The sequence below is a fragment of the Panthera onca genome, chromosome A2, assembly GCF_046562875.1.
Source record: "Panthera onca isolate mPanOnc1 chromosome A2, mPanOnc1 haplotype 2, whole genome shotgun sequence".
Taxonomy (NCBI): domain Eukaryota; kingdom Metazoa; phylum Chordata; class Mammalia; order Carnivora; family Felidae; genus Panthera; species Panthera onca.
Genome location: NC_138340.1, coordinates 114531788 through 114546970, shown reverse-complemented (window position 1 = coordinate 114546970; position 15183 = coordinate 114531788). Strand labels below are relative to the sequence as shown.

At 41.1% G+C, this 15183-nt stretch overlaps 1 protein-coding gene across 3 annotated transcripts in view; it reads left to right on the top strand.

Moving 5' to 3' along the window:
* Positions 1 to 15183, top strand: part of RAPGEF5 (Rap guanine nucleotide exchange factor 5) — a 223463-nt gene that overhangs the window by 21351 nt on the left and 186929 nt on the right. The gene's annotated exons all lie outside the window — the stretch shown is intronic.

Below are 15183 nucleotides of genomic sequence, written 5' to 3'. Positions count from 1 at the left end.
AATATATAAATATGTAAGTACTTAAGTATTTATCTGCTGAATAGTTTGAAGATTCAAGTGGCTAAAAAAAGTGCAGGTTTTTTCATTGGCAACTTAACATGAGAATTGTAGAATCATAATATTTCTTATGAATGTATACAAAATATACATTAATATTTCTAATGAATGTATATAAAATAACAGGCTCAGAGTTTATCTCCTTTGGCAGGCAGTATAAGAGAGTGAATAAAAGTGTTTTGTTTCAGTTGTACACATATATACATATATGGGTGGCAGTCAAAACAGTTTGAAAGGCGGTGGTCTGAAAAACCAGTCACAGCCTCTTCCACTTGTGTCTCTACTCTCCTTGTAGTGGGTTGGTTGCTCCCACAGGCATAGAAGAGTGTGAGAAAGCCAGAGAGAAGGTGGTTCAAGATTTAGTGAATCACCTGATGCTTAATAGGACTGTGGTTGTGTCGAGGCATTTGTTGTCCAGCTTGTGATGCATTCGGTGAGAGTTACGTGAAAGGAATTGCCTGCCATGAGTCACGGCATTAATTTGTAATCGAAGAGCTTTCAAAATAAGTTTCTCCGTGTGTGTCAAATATAGCCAGTAATGAGAAATGGGGGATCGCCTTTTGAACACCTTTTGATAGCGTTGAATGTTGACTACAGAGATGTGGGTGAGCTTTGCCAGGAAAGAGCAAAGTTCTGTACTCTGTGGGTGGAACGGTCCTCATTTTTACCTTCATGTGTGAGGCTTTATTAATATGACTCCTGTGCTGTATTTAAATATAATTGTAAGAAAAAAACATGGGCATACACTTGCGTTAATTAACTCCTGGAGCTTCCTTTGCTTGTGATTACATTTCCAACATTGCCATTTAAACCATCATTGAAATTAAGACTTAGGTTTGACAAGGCTAAACCTCCACATGGCATGGGGGGTGCAGGCAAAGCCAGAGTGACCTGGAAGAGAACCATCAACCTGGATAGTATGGCTTTTGTTATGTGTTTATGTACTTCATTTTGGAGATGATTAGTTTTAAGTAAATTTGGAATTTTAGAATCTATCAAATATGGCTTAATGTTTTAAAATATTTAATTGTGGTAAAATACACATAACATGAAGCGTCTTAACCTTTTTTAAGTATTCAGTAGTGTTAAGCACATTCACATTGTTGTGCAACGAATGTCCAGAATCATATATGAGTTTAATGCCAGAGAGCAGAAAAGCTTTATTATAAGTCTGCTTTTACTCTAGGATTTTCACAATACTTTAGTATTCTAAACAAATGTTTTCTATTTCATGGCTTCTGAGATGTAATAGAAGGAAAATCTTGGTTACTTGCTCACTACTGAATGTACTCCTTCTTTCTTGAAAGTTCTTGGTCAACTCAGTAGTTCCTGTAACTATTTTTAAAGAAGTCTTGGTCTTTTATTCCAGGGGACACAGTGTATCAACTTCAAAATGGTGTAGAAATAGCAAGCGTCTGCAGGACTCCTACCCTGAAGGGGGGCATAGCTCATAGTGTTAATCTTGTGTTCTTTTGCAAAGATTTTGGTCTAATTCCATTTTATAGCCATCTATGAGTTTTCAAATAGTTTTCATTCTAACTTAGGAACTGCCTTAAACATAAGTATCTTTGTAATTTAATTTTACCTTTAGTGAAAGATCTATGTGAAAAACCACCTGAAGGCTCTTTAAAACCCATTTTCCTACCAAGGGTTGAGAGCTTTGTCTCTATGTGCTGAGGTCTGAGTCAATACTCAGTGACACTAGCTTGTATCAAACTGGAGAGGTGTCCCTGAGGACTTGGGAAGGAGTGTGATGGACAATGCAGACCATGAGGCCGGGACCAAAACTTAACTTCTTGCTTATGGCTCTGATGAAGAGTGTTCTATATATGAGGATCACAGCTAATTAAAAAATTAACGTACAGTTTGCGTATCTGAGAGTAGTACCTATTCTCTGGGACAGAGGAGCTTAGATTTTACTAGAAACTACATTGACCATGTGGCTTCATATCACATATTAAATGTTGCTGTCATATCATAATGCATGATGTATCTCACATTTTTTCCTTGGAAGCTGATATTTAACCTGGCTGTGTACAGACAAATCCAAACACCGGGAACCCACAAATTACTAATATTTGATTTGGGGGGATTCACATCCTGAGTTGTTTTCTTTTAGATGTTGTTAGTTCTGAGTATTCAGAGGTTAATGGCAAGAGAAAGTGCTCCCAAATACTTGAGCAAATTGGCCACAAAATAGACACTGTGAACACTGATGTTATCAGAATAGGAACTTTGGGCAGACCCACCGAGGTATTTAGAAACGGGAGGGCGGTCCCATTTGTCTTGCTGTGCTGTTTGAGATTCTGCCACTGCAGTCTCTCACTGTCCCTGTCTCCTATCATAGAGGTCTCCTTCTCCTCACCTCCATGGGCCTCCCTCTTGCTCACCTCTCTTTAGGGGAGGCAGAGATGGTGGAGTCCTTGAGCAGAGGGGAAATGAGTAAAAACATTCTTCCTACTGGAATCTTTAACCTTGTCTTGTCTTCTTGGCTCTTTACCTAGAGGTTTATCTCACTCTCCCCAAATCCATAAATATATTAGAGCTGACTTAAGCTTGGATTTCTTTCTGACTGTAGACATGTTCTTAATCCTTTATGTATAAAGAGTCAGCATTTTCATCTGTGTAACCTGGTCCCTATAGGGTTGGAGGTGGAACATAATGGTATGAGTGGAGGTGTTACCTTTTACAGTAGCTTTTTTTCCTTGGTTATAAAAGTAATAAAGAATATAGCAAAACAGGAGCTTTGGGAAAACAAACACAATTCTATCACTGATAGTAATCTGTTATGTTACTATTGGGTATACATTTGTATATTCCTTTCCATTTGGGTTTTAAGTGTATTTGACCTTATACTATTTATTCAGTTTTACTTTTTTTTTTCACTTTTCACCAAAATACTTTTGTGTATTGTAAGTTCTTTCAAATGTTTGTAATTGTGGACCACCTGGGTGGCTCAGTCAGTTCAGTGTCCAACTCTTTAATTAAGCTTATGTCATGGTCCCAGGATCATGGGATCGAGCCCCATGTTGGACTCCATTGGGAGCATGGCACCTGTTTGGGATATATTCTCTCTCTCCCTCTCTCTCTCTTTCCTTCTCGCTCTAGACACACACACACTCTCTCTAAGTAAAAAAATAAAATAAATAAAATAAAAATTTGTAATGGCTGCATAATATTTCATCTTGTACCCGGAGTAGGAAGGGAGGGAAGAAGATGGGCAGCGGAGGAATAGGAGCATAGGCAATTGAGGGGGGCATGTTGTGCTTAGATAAGCAAGGATTGTAAAATCCTTCTGAGTGGCAAAAACACCCTGACAAAAGGTCTCCCCTCGATCATTCATACACATTGTGTCAGTTCATTCCTCAGTCACCTACTTTTGGGATGTAGGGCACATTACTAACTTTCCATCTTTCATCTAGAAACAGATTATCAGTGTTAACATACTTTGAAAGGGAGCTCTTAAAAAATTAGGGTTGTGATTGACTCTAGCTGAGCAAAATAAAGTTAGCGAAGATAATAACTTTGTTACCTGATTTTACATAGAAGGCAGAGAGAGTGCAGTTGTAGGTGTTTAAGATGAAGTTTGATTAAAAGTAAAATCTGAGGGAGTTCTAAAAATGGAACCCCTTATAAATACCCCTTACAGTAATTATGCTGAAAGAGGAGAGTTAACACAAAAAACTTGGAAGTTGCTTTTGGATCTTATATAGCAGAATACAGGTAAATAGGAATCTGATGCGACTTTTTCCTCTTAGGTGGTGAAAAATAGTAAAGAGAAGAGGCAAAATGTGTCCAGAAAGTTTGGAGGAATCACAGGTTTCTTTTTCTTTTTTTTTTTTTTTTTTTAGTGTTTGTTTATTTTGAGTGAGAAAGAGACAGAGTGCGAGCAGGGGAGAGGCAGAGAGAGGGGGATACAGAATCCGAAGAAGGCTCCAAGCTGTCAGCACAGAGCCCAGTGGGGGGCTCGAACTTGACAACCACAAGATTATGACCTGAGCAGAAGTCGAACGCTTAATGGACTGAGCCACCCAAGCGCCCCGCAGCCTTCTTTATTTGGTAACTGGTGTTTGGCCACTTTCCCTTCTTGTTCATCTTGGCTGTATAACATCCTGCCTTTAAGGCCAAGCCTGGTCTCCGCTTGACCTCCCCAACCGTGAAGGGAGGGGGCAACATCACACCTGAACTTGATTAATATATGTACTTAAAGGTCATTGGTATACAAGCCAGAGAAGTAAGGTCCACACTTTGTAATTTTCGAATGGAGGTGTTTATTCTCTGGGTCACCCTTTTTTAAGGTACTGCAATAAACGTGATTAGAGATGGTAACAGATGTTTATAAAAACAAGTAAATTTTAAAAATTCCTTGGTCAGATGTGTTTGAGAGATGTTGGATTACTGCAGGAGTTCTTTAATATTTTCAATATGCTTAGGTGCATTTGTTCATCTTTTAGGAGAGAGAATGAAATAAGCAACATCTTTAAAACTCGTTTTGCGCATATATTCCTTTTTTAGGAGGACCTTTGTTGATACCTTGAAGGGCTTTTTATGATTTTTTTTCTTTAAGTTTTATTTGTTTTGGGAGAGAGAGCATGAACAGGGGAGGGGTAGAGAGAAAGGGAGGGAGAGACTCATAAGCAGGGTCTGTGCTATTAGCACAGGGTCTGATTTGGGGCTGGAACTCATGAACCACGAGATCATGCCCTGAGTCCAAATCAGGAGTCGGACACTTGCGACCATAGAAACATTTGTAGCAGAAGTGTGATTTTGTATGTAAGTAGTACAGGTGAATGCTTTTTGAACTTTACTGTGGTGTGACTCACCTGGCGGCGATCTTGTTAAGCCTCATCTGCGTTGGTGTGGGATGGAACCTGAGAATCTGTATTTCCCAGCAGTGCTCAGGTGATGCTAGTGCCCCTGCTGCTCCATGGACCACACTTGGTGGAAGGATGTAGGTAATTGTTGATTGGTAGCATCTGAGGTTATGTGCGATGAGGCCCAAGGAGGATAATACTTGCCAGGTGGTTGCAGTAGCATTCCAGAAGATTCAGTTGGGAGGCCTGTAATGAGTGGGGAGAACTGACTGGGAGTTGCTGGTGTCTGTTATGGTGAAAGGGAAGTTTCCAGGGGGAAACCAGAGAACTCGAGTTTCCCTTGAATTCCAGAACATCTGAACGCTGCTGTGGCAACCTGCCAGGTATGGGCCATATTCTCCTTCTGGTGGAAGGATCACTGGTTATGTTTGCCAGGGCTGTAGTGGCCTTTGTGTCATTGTAGAAGGTTGGGGGAGGAGGGAAGCAGTTTGAAGAAGGGATCTCTATGATGACTTACGAGGGAAAGGAAAGGATGTGTAGACAGGTTAGAAGAAATAATTTGTTAGGAAGGCAAGAAAGAAGGTGATTCAGCAGAGGTAGAAGGACGTCTAAATCAGAGTCCAGGAATCGGAAGGTGTTTGCATACAGTCAGGACAAGAAGCTCAGCGGCAACAATAACAGCACGATACGGGTTGGGCTCTGCCTGATTTAGATTGGGGACCGGGGGAGAAAGTGGCTCTGCGGTCAATCCTGCACTTTATGCAATCTGATTTCAACAAATTAAAAGAAGTGATAGTTAGGATGTGATAGCTGGAAATACTTGAAAGGAAATAGGCTCAAGATGTGGGTGAAATTCTGGTTCTGTAGTATTACCATTAGAAGGTATTAGAAAAGGAGAGGAAGTGAAAGAAACTGGTGTGGCTATAAAGTGAGCCTTCAGTGGACCTCAGATTTTACAAAGTCAAGGACATGAGAGGAGGGAGGACACGTGACCCAGGATAAATAAAGTTTCACAAGCCTGTAAGACTCACGTGCCGGCTGACCGAGTGCTTGTGAAGTGAGTGAAGGCCAGCTAAGCTGACCTGTTACCTGCATTCAGAGCCAGAAGACAAGGCAGAGGCCTGCTCCTGGTGGCCAATGGGAAGATGTTGACCAAGGAGATGACACCATTCTTTGACCATCAAGAGAATGATTCTTCAAAGTGGAATTGCATATGATAGGCAGTAATAGTTCCCAACTGCTTTCAATGACTTAGGGGAGCTAGAAAAATGACCTTCCCCGATCCCAAAAGTCTGCGCATGGGGTCACAACACTGCTGTTGGGATCATCTGCAAAATTGTGGAGGGTCTGTGTCCTAACCCTACCATTGCAAGTGTCCTGAGTTTTGTAAGCCATGTATGTGGAGTCGTAGACTGCTGAGGTTCATACTGAATGTCTCAAATTCTAAAAGGAATTATTAACTAAAAGATTTGGGAATCCTAAAGAAGGTAAGTATAATAACCAGATGATTATAAATTTTGAATGAATGACAGGATTTCCATTTAGCAGTGTCCAGATACAACTCTTGTTTGTATAAGAATTGACCGTCCCTAGGATTTTAAACAGCAGTGGTGGCAGGTTATCATCATTGACAGAAGCCCATAGAAATTCTCTACCCTTTTGAGAACAGACCTGGTCCCAAGAGCCTTGTAAAAAGCTTACTGATTCTGAGTTTGCTCTTCAAAGGTCCCAAGTACAGGAAATGGGACCTAACCCTCATGGGTCATGCTTGATGTGAACCCCCTGGGAATGTTGCCAGTAGGAGAGTTTTCTTCTCCACAAATCCTGTTTTCTTTGCCAACCAGGAGGAATCTTGAGCAGGAGGCAGACAAATTATGTCAGTGTTCCACTGGTCTTGCTTTATCATGGGCACTCTGTCCTGTCCTAGGGATGTGGATGAAAAACATACAGTCCTGTCCTTGGAGAAGCTTACAGTGTAGGATGGGAGACTCACATTCACAGGCACCATAATAGTCAAGTCTGCTGAGTGCTCAACAGGACTAGTTAACATTCACTGAACACTTATTATATATACACAGCAGGCATATTTTAAGTCAGTGGTTCTCAAAGTGTAGTCTGCTAGCATTAACTTCCTCTAGGAGCTTATTAGAAATGCAGTTTCATGCCCTCGCCCCCGCCCCCCCCCCCCGCCCCCACTGTCACCCCACTGAACCCAAAACTTCTGAGGATGAGGCCCAGCAGTCTGGTTGCATAAGCCCTCCAGATGCATGAAGTTTGAGAACCATTGTTTTAAGTCATTTAATTCTTACAGCAACCTTCTGAGTAGATTGTATTTCTCCCATTTAAACAGGTCGGTGAGAGAGGCAGAGGTTAAATAACTTGTTCAAGGACACATAATACAGATGGGCTTTGAATCTAAGTCCTATAAATTCAGAGCTCTGCTTGTAACCACCACATAAGGCTGCCTCCCAGGAGAAGGTGCAGGGCCTGGAGGAAGGAGCTATAAACTCTAAACGGTGAGAAGAGTTGAGGAAAGCATTTAAAGAGCTGGATTTGTTTTTCCTTGACAAGCATTCAGTGAGAATTAACTGTACACAATCATGTTTGATACCGTGGATGTTTATATACATGAGCAGAATATAGGCCTTACCTTTAAGATTCTAATAATAAATTAGGGGGAATCCAAATATAAATATCTGGAATCTAAAGTACTTTGGAAGTACATAAGAAGTTCTAACAGGGGAGTTTTTAAGCATATAAATACATTTTAACATAAACTCTATGAAAATTGAAATGTATGAGGAAGTCATTCCAAGCAGAGAGACGACTCTGCAAAGTTCAGATGTTTGAAGCGAGATATTCTTGTATTTACTAGAACGTTTGTATATTTGACCCTTGACATCAGGCTTGTGTAGTCTAGGCTTGTCTACATTATGGTATAGATAGGAAGTTCCTAATTTAAATGGAGTTCGTCAGGGGTGCCTGGTGGCTCAGTCGGTTAAGCGGTTAAGCATCTCACTTTCTCTCAGGTCATGATCTCGCCATCTGTGACTTCGAGCCCCTCATCAGGCTCTGTGCTGACAGCTCAGAGTCTGGAGTCTGCTTCAGATTCTGTGTCTCCCTCTCTCTCTCTCTGCCCTCCCCTGCTTGCTCATGCACGAGCTCTTGCTCTCTCTCAAAAATAAAATTTTTTTAAAAATGGAGATCATGAAACTAATTGCTCCTTTTTTGTTTGTTTTAATCTTGGGAGCCAAAAGTTGTGTTGACCTATTTCTTGCTTTTATGTAACATGTAAGTGAAGATGGAAATGTGCCTTAAACATTTTTGGAGGAAATAATCTTCAACTGCAGCAGGAGATAATGTGGTTCCAGATGAAAACCAATTCTTACCAATAACTAATTAAGCACGGGAATGTGTTGCTGGGGATTTTATAGTGCACTTCCTGCTCTGCAAAACTGGATAATGTAGAGCTGCATTTTTTTGTGAAGCGCTACATAGTAAATATTTTGGGCAGGAAAATGGCAGGAGACTGTATATAAACAAATAGGCACAGCTGTGTTCCAATAAAACTTTATGAAAAACAGGTGGCAGCTGGGTTTGGTCTGCGGGCTGTAGTTTCTGGATGCCTGATCCAGATTCCCACCTGATTCATAGTATAGACGAAAGCTGTGGAATAGGCCAGGTGACCTCAGGATGTCTTTTCTGGTGCTTTAGTTCTGAGGGTTTTGGTGTGTTTTGTATGAGTAACTGAGAAAGAAAAACTAGAAGACCTGGTTTTCGAAATTGCCCTTCCGCCAGAAGACTACATAATCACCTTTATTACTTTGTAGCTTTCAAAACTTCGTGTGTGAATTAACAAGAAACCTCTGAGAGACCAATTTATTCCCAAAGAGGGAAAGAAAGGTGGTTGCTCCAAGGTGTATTTCTTTCGCACATTTCTGACTTGCCAGTAACATAGTAAAAGAAAACTGAACATTTTTTCCTCTTGAAGACCCCACACAAAGTGACTTAATGGCATTGTTTTTCACTACAAAGAAATAATTGGTGTTCCAGTGTATTTTTAAGTTTTAAAACAAGCACATAAAGAATCCAGTCTATAGAAGTATACTCTGGAGGCTCCTGGGTGACTCAATCAGTTGAGCATCTGACTAAGGCTTAGGTCTTGATCTCACGGTTCTTGGCTTCATGGGGCTCTGTGGGGACAGTTCAGAGCCTGGAGCCTGCATCAGATTCTGTGTCCCCCTCTCTCTCTGCCCCTCTGCCGCTCGTGCTCACACTCTCTCTCCCTCAAAAGTAAACATTAATACACACACATACACACTGTATATACTCTTGCTGCATAGTAAACCACTTAAAACAGAATTGAGAAGAGAAAGGAAGGTTGGTGGCAGTGGCATGGCAGAGGTGGCCATGGGTTTCATAGATTTGAAGGTGGTAATAGCACATTTAGCACTTGGCTTGAGATTCTGGAACATCAGGTACGGTGACCAGGGGAAGAGCCACTACTGGGTGGTCAGCCCCTGAGACACGCTGTGGAAAGGACTTGATTTACAGAAGGGTTAAGTAAGTACTGGGGGTTGCAAGGCTGGTTGAGAAGAGATGGGAGACCTCTACAAATGGAGGCAGGAGGCAATGTATCTAGTGGCAGCTAAAGACAAGTGTTAGAAGGTTTGGGAAAGAGATTAGTCATGGGAGGCTCGGGGCTTACATGGGCTTCCTCTGGCATTTGTGTGGCTCACAGGAAGAGCAAGGTGTGGAAATGCAGAGAAATGCGGGGAGGAGAGGTCATGGCAAGGGCTTAGACACAAAAGTGAGAATGTGCACAGTTGGCAGAGTAAAAATCGTATGGTGGGCCTGGCTAGAGCAGAGGGTTTGTAGGGGAGAAGTGTGGCAGGGTATCGTCGATGGTATCCACTGCTTGAACACTCAGGGAGAGTAAGATGTGGATTTTAAATAAGTATTTAGTAAAGATAAGGTGATAAGCAAGATGTTTTAGGGAGACAAATCTGATTTGTGTGAAGGTGCTAGGGGTCCAAGTTGGCAGGGAGACAGGTAGGGTCATTCTGTTGTGCAGCCTGAGATAATCGGTGGTAAGGCCATATAGCATTTAGCAAAGACATAGAAGCTTGATTTTAAAATAATATTGGATTGTTTTTTGAAACTTTATTTGTGGGAAGGAAGAAGGCCATTACTTTTTTTTTCTTAACTTTTCCTTTTGAAATGATTTCAGACTCAGAATTTCTACAAATAGTGTAAAGAGTTCTCTTATAACCTTCATCCAGCTTCCCCAAATGTTAACATTTATATAACCATAGTACTTTTGGCAAAACCAGCATTCCTAGTCAGTTAACTCAAAATAGACCTCATTTTGGTCTCCAGTTGTCCAGCCATGGTCCTTATCCTAGTGCAAGATCACACATGGCCTTTGGTTGTATTTCCTTTGGTCTCCTCCAACCTGGGAGAGTCCCTCAGTATTTCTTGGTCTTTGATAGTTTTGACAATTTTTGTGGAATTACAGTCTTAAATTGAAGAGTGTCCCTCAATTTGGAGTTGTTTTCACATTGAATTCAGGTATGCGGTTTTACAAAAATGTCATAAAAATACCTTCCTCAGTGTATCCTTTCAGCAGGCAAATGATGTCAATATGTCTCATGATTGGTGATAACTTTTATAAATGTGGGTCAGGTCTGCTATGCTCCTGAAAAGTTACTCTTTTTTTTGCTCCATACTCATTAGTGTCTTGTGAGAAGCCACTTTGACATTTTGCAGACAGCCTATATATCACACTTGTGTCCACTAATTTTGGCATCCACTGATTTCTTTCTTTTCTGCAACATTCAGTACTGTGGTATTTGCCTAATGGTGATTTTGTTTTCCTCTTATTGAATCTAGCAATTGGAGTTATTCTGTAAGGAAGACTGTCCACACTCCCTCCACCCCTCTTGACTCAACATTTGTTTACTCAATCATTTATATCCATATGGACTCGTGGGTATTTATTCTGCGGGTTATAATGCAACACTTTGATAATCTTGCTGCTCCTGTTGTCTTCGTGGGAGTGTCTTCATGTTGGCTGCTGGGGAAAGGGTTCATCTTGGAGTCCAGATGTGACTCAGGGGGTTGATGTTAGTGCACGAAGGGAATTCAGTAACAAGTGGAGATAAGTAAGCTTGTTAACTTAACTGTTCCAAAATTGTTAGGAACTTGATTCCTAAATTTTAAAGGCTTTTCTGTGATTGCATTAACCAAAGCTCACCGTGTTAGGTAGAACTATTCCCTTGCTTGTAAATGCAGCAAGAAGAAAGATTTTCCCAAGAACTGAATAAAAACCAAGTTGATGACACATTAGGGTTTGTTTCTGTTGCACCTATTGTGTATGTTTTCCCAGAAGCTGCTGGTTCTTGCTGATTTATTTCCCTAGGCAGGCAAGATTTTGAAATATTTATAAGTATTCCTAGAACCCACTTTAATTTTCTCCTTCAGGTTTTAAGTGGGGCAAACATGTTTACACTAGAAGAGAGTCCTTTAATAATGGGAAGTAAAAATTAAGTGTAATGCTACAGATGCCATTTAAAGGGTATGCCTTTTCAGAAGGGGTGTAGGTCCTGCACTTTTCTGCAGCCATGAAGGTAACTTGGCTCAGGGCTGTGTCTGAGATGGGGTATATATAACACACATAACACAAACGGGTACAAGGTGGTATTTCCAGAAACACTTGCTCTTTGTTTTTACATGAGCCAGACAGAGAAGCTCACCCAGAGATGCCTGTGCTGTTGGTCAAAAGGCTTGTACTTCTGTTATGTTCTAAACTCAGCCGGGCCTGCGAGGGAGGTGATGTTTGAAGAGTGCTCCAAGTCTCATAGTTGAAGTACATGGTGAGAGGTTCACATCGCCAATTCTAGCCACTCATTTGCACAGTGGTTGCACAATAGAACCACCTGGGGAGCTTGGCAAAAACCACCCAGGTCCGGCTTCTAGAGGTTCTAATTCTGTGGTCTGCGGTGGGACATGAACACCTGATTCATTTTTCTCTTTAGTTTCTCAGATGGCTCTGGTAGACATCCAGAGTTGAGAACCATTGGATCTAGTGCTATGTGTGATTTCTAAATGCAGTGAGATGCACTCATTTGTCATGTGAATTTTGAATCATCACAGTCTATGTTATAAGAGACACCTATGGAGCAGTGACTACAGAGGGGTGTGGGCTGCAAACTTGGGTAAATTTCTTAACCTCTTTAAGAGTAGTTCTTTCATCTGCAAAATAGAATTAATAGTATCTACCTCATAGTTTTTCATGGATTAAGTGGTATGTTGCATGTAAAATACTTAGCACAATGTCTAGCATTTGGTAGAAACTCAATTACTATTGAATAGCATGAAGCATATTATAGCAGAGTGGTGGCTTTGGAATCAGTCACTTTTGTTTCAGTCCTGACTCTAACTTTCCAGCTCTGGGACTTGAAGTAAATTTCTTAGTTTCTCTGCCAGGCCTCTTTTCTGTAAAAAACATGAATAGGTGGGTGCAGTTACTATTAAGGGAAAGAGCTCAAGACAAAGGAGGTGCTCAGTGTTTCCGTCACTTTTCCTTTCACCCTGCTTTCTTAACACCTCACGGGGCCTTGTAGAATAATACAGTTTTGAAAACATTATTGACTGTGTTGAGAAGGTGCTATTACAAATGGCCTTTGTGGCTGTAAATGACTGGTGGGAGCACACCCCTTGGAGCCCTGAAGAAATGGTTGTGGACCTGACCCTTGACCAGAGCTTGCAGAGGGATGGTGTTGGGCCCTCCCCATGCTTCCCTTTCAGCAATCGGCTCGTGTCTCCAGCTTGCATAATGCCTAACTTGTGATGCTGTGTAATTCTCAAGCCCACATACTGGCTGGAGTTCTGTCCCTTTTACCTTGATCGGGCTTTGATTGACCTGGAATTGTTACCCTGGGGCTTAAAAAGGACCCACAGTCTTAGAACTCTACTGGACAGCCTGCTAAGTCACAGCTCTGGTTGTTTCAGTCACTAGTAGTCTCTTAACGTAGGGACCCTCCAGTAACTTAGGAAGCTTTTTGGTTTCCTAGGATTGTTAAGTAATGTAAGTGTGCTCATTCCACTTTGATGTCTTCATCCTCTACTTGATCACCCAGAATAGGGAAAAGACAATGGTTGAAGGTGACAGAAACTTATGTCAGGAACTGAATTCTCAAGGCATTAATACATTGTTAGCTCTTAATCGTTCCTCTTTGAAATAGAGCAGGTCGTGCTTCTGTGGGGATTGAAATGATTCTCTCTTTCTCGTTTCTTTTCTCTCTCACCTTGGTCACCTAAGCACTTCAACTCAATCTAAGGAGAGTTTTAAGGCATATCATTTAAGAGATGATAAAAAAAAAAAAATGTGCTGTAAGTCTATCATACAGTATAGTAAGATATTTTCACTGACTCTGGAATGAGTTCTGTCCTTGGTTCAGACTCAGCATTTTGGGCCATTATACTTTAACTTTAGTGAACACCTATCTTGAAAAAAAATGAAGGTAATACATGATAGCTAACCAATTACCCTTTTGAGTTATGCCATTATTTTTTTAGTAGAAATTCATTTGTGAATATTAAAGGGTTGCAGTTTTCTAATACATGTTTAAAATATGAAAAGTATCTGCCTGGAATCATTTAGGGAATCATTTTCCATGGTTCACTAAAGTGGGAAGGAGAAGAAATAAGTTTGAATTAAAATCTAATTTTATTTATTTATTATTTATTTATTTGTTTATATATTTAGAGAGCATGTGCACACAAGCAGGGGAGAGGTAGACAGAGAGAGAGAGAGAGAGAGAGAGAGAGAGAGAGAGAGAGAATCTTAAGCAGGCTCCATGACCAGTGCAGAGCCCAACGTGGGGCTCAGTGTGACAATGGTGAGATCATGACATGACCCTAACTCAAGAGTCAGATGCTTAACTGACTGAGCCACCCATGTGACCCAAGAGAGGGCCGTTTAAAAGAGGACCCTCTGTATCAATGGGACCATCCACCCAAGATTATAGAGTAAGTTGATGAGGCAATCAGGATCAAGGAAAAGAATTTATGGGTTTAAAGTATTCTTTAGGTCTTGTGTATTCTGGTAAGTGGATTTCTAGATCAGGAATCATATCATGTACATGTGTATGTTTGTGGAAGCTCCCACAATGCCTGGCAAGGAGCTCAGTAGGTGCTTTGTAAATGAGAAATGAATGGAAGTTAGTTGCCACAGGAAGGGTCCGATAAAGCCCTGGAACTCTGAGAGGAGAAATAAAACCAAGGGATTCAAAGATGGAATGAAAACAGCTGATGGTATATTAGGCAAAGAATATTGAAATGGAGAGGGGTGCAGTTTTAAGGGTGTTCTTGTGACAGATACTCTTTCAGGTAAATGTTGGAGAGAAATCCACAAGGTGATTTAGAGCAGTGATGCTCAGATTCCTAGAAGTTGCCCTCACCATTCCTCTGATAAAATTACATCATTTCCCAATACCTCTTAAAAACGAGGTGATGGAGGGGTACCTGGGTGGCTCAGTTGGTTAAGCATCCAACTTCAGCTCAGGTCATGATCTCATGGTCCCTGTGTTCGAGCCCTGTGTCGTGTTCTATGTCTGTCTCTGCCCCTACCCTGCTCATGCTCTGCCTCTCTCTCTCTCTCTCTCGAAAATAAATAAGCATTAAAAAAAAAATTTTTTTTTAATGAGGTAATGGATAGACTATTCCATGTTTTTTTTTCTACGGGTCTTTGACACTTGTTATTTTGGGTCAATACCAGCAACTGACAAAAAGTGGTCTCTGAAGTACAGAGTTATGGTAGTTGTTTTAAGTTGAACACCTCAGAACTTTAGAGTGTTATGAGGAGCTCTGTGGTTTCCTGGAGCCCAGCTGAGTTTGAGAACAGCTTTCTCAGAGCTTTAATGAAACAAAGCCCTCCTGGGACCAGTTAAGAGAGTGCTTCATAGGAGTTGCTGACAACAAATGTAGGTATTGTGTTCTGGAAAAGGCAGTTCTTGTTAAGTTGCTCTTGTCGATTCCCTGTGGACTAGTAGCTTATCTGTTACTGTTATCTAGTCAGCATGGAAGAATCTCCTGGCTTTATTTACTCACCTTACCAATCTTTTGAAACCAGCCATCCACAGGGAAGTTTCTGTGAAGTAGAATTGTGTGAGTGTAACACTAGTGTTGAGACGCCAGATTTAGGTTGGCAGCTGAAAGAAAGGAAGTGGTTTGCTTTCTCCTCTGAATGTGTCCCTACCTAGCTCTTGAGAACCTGTTTCTACCTAAAAGCTTTCTTTCTTTCTTTCTT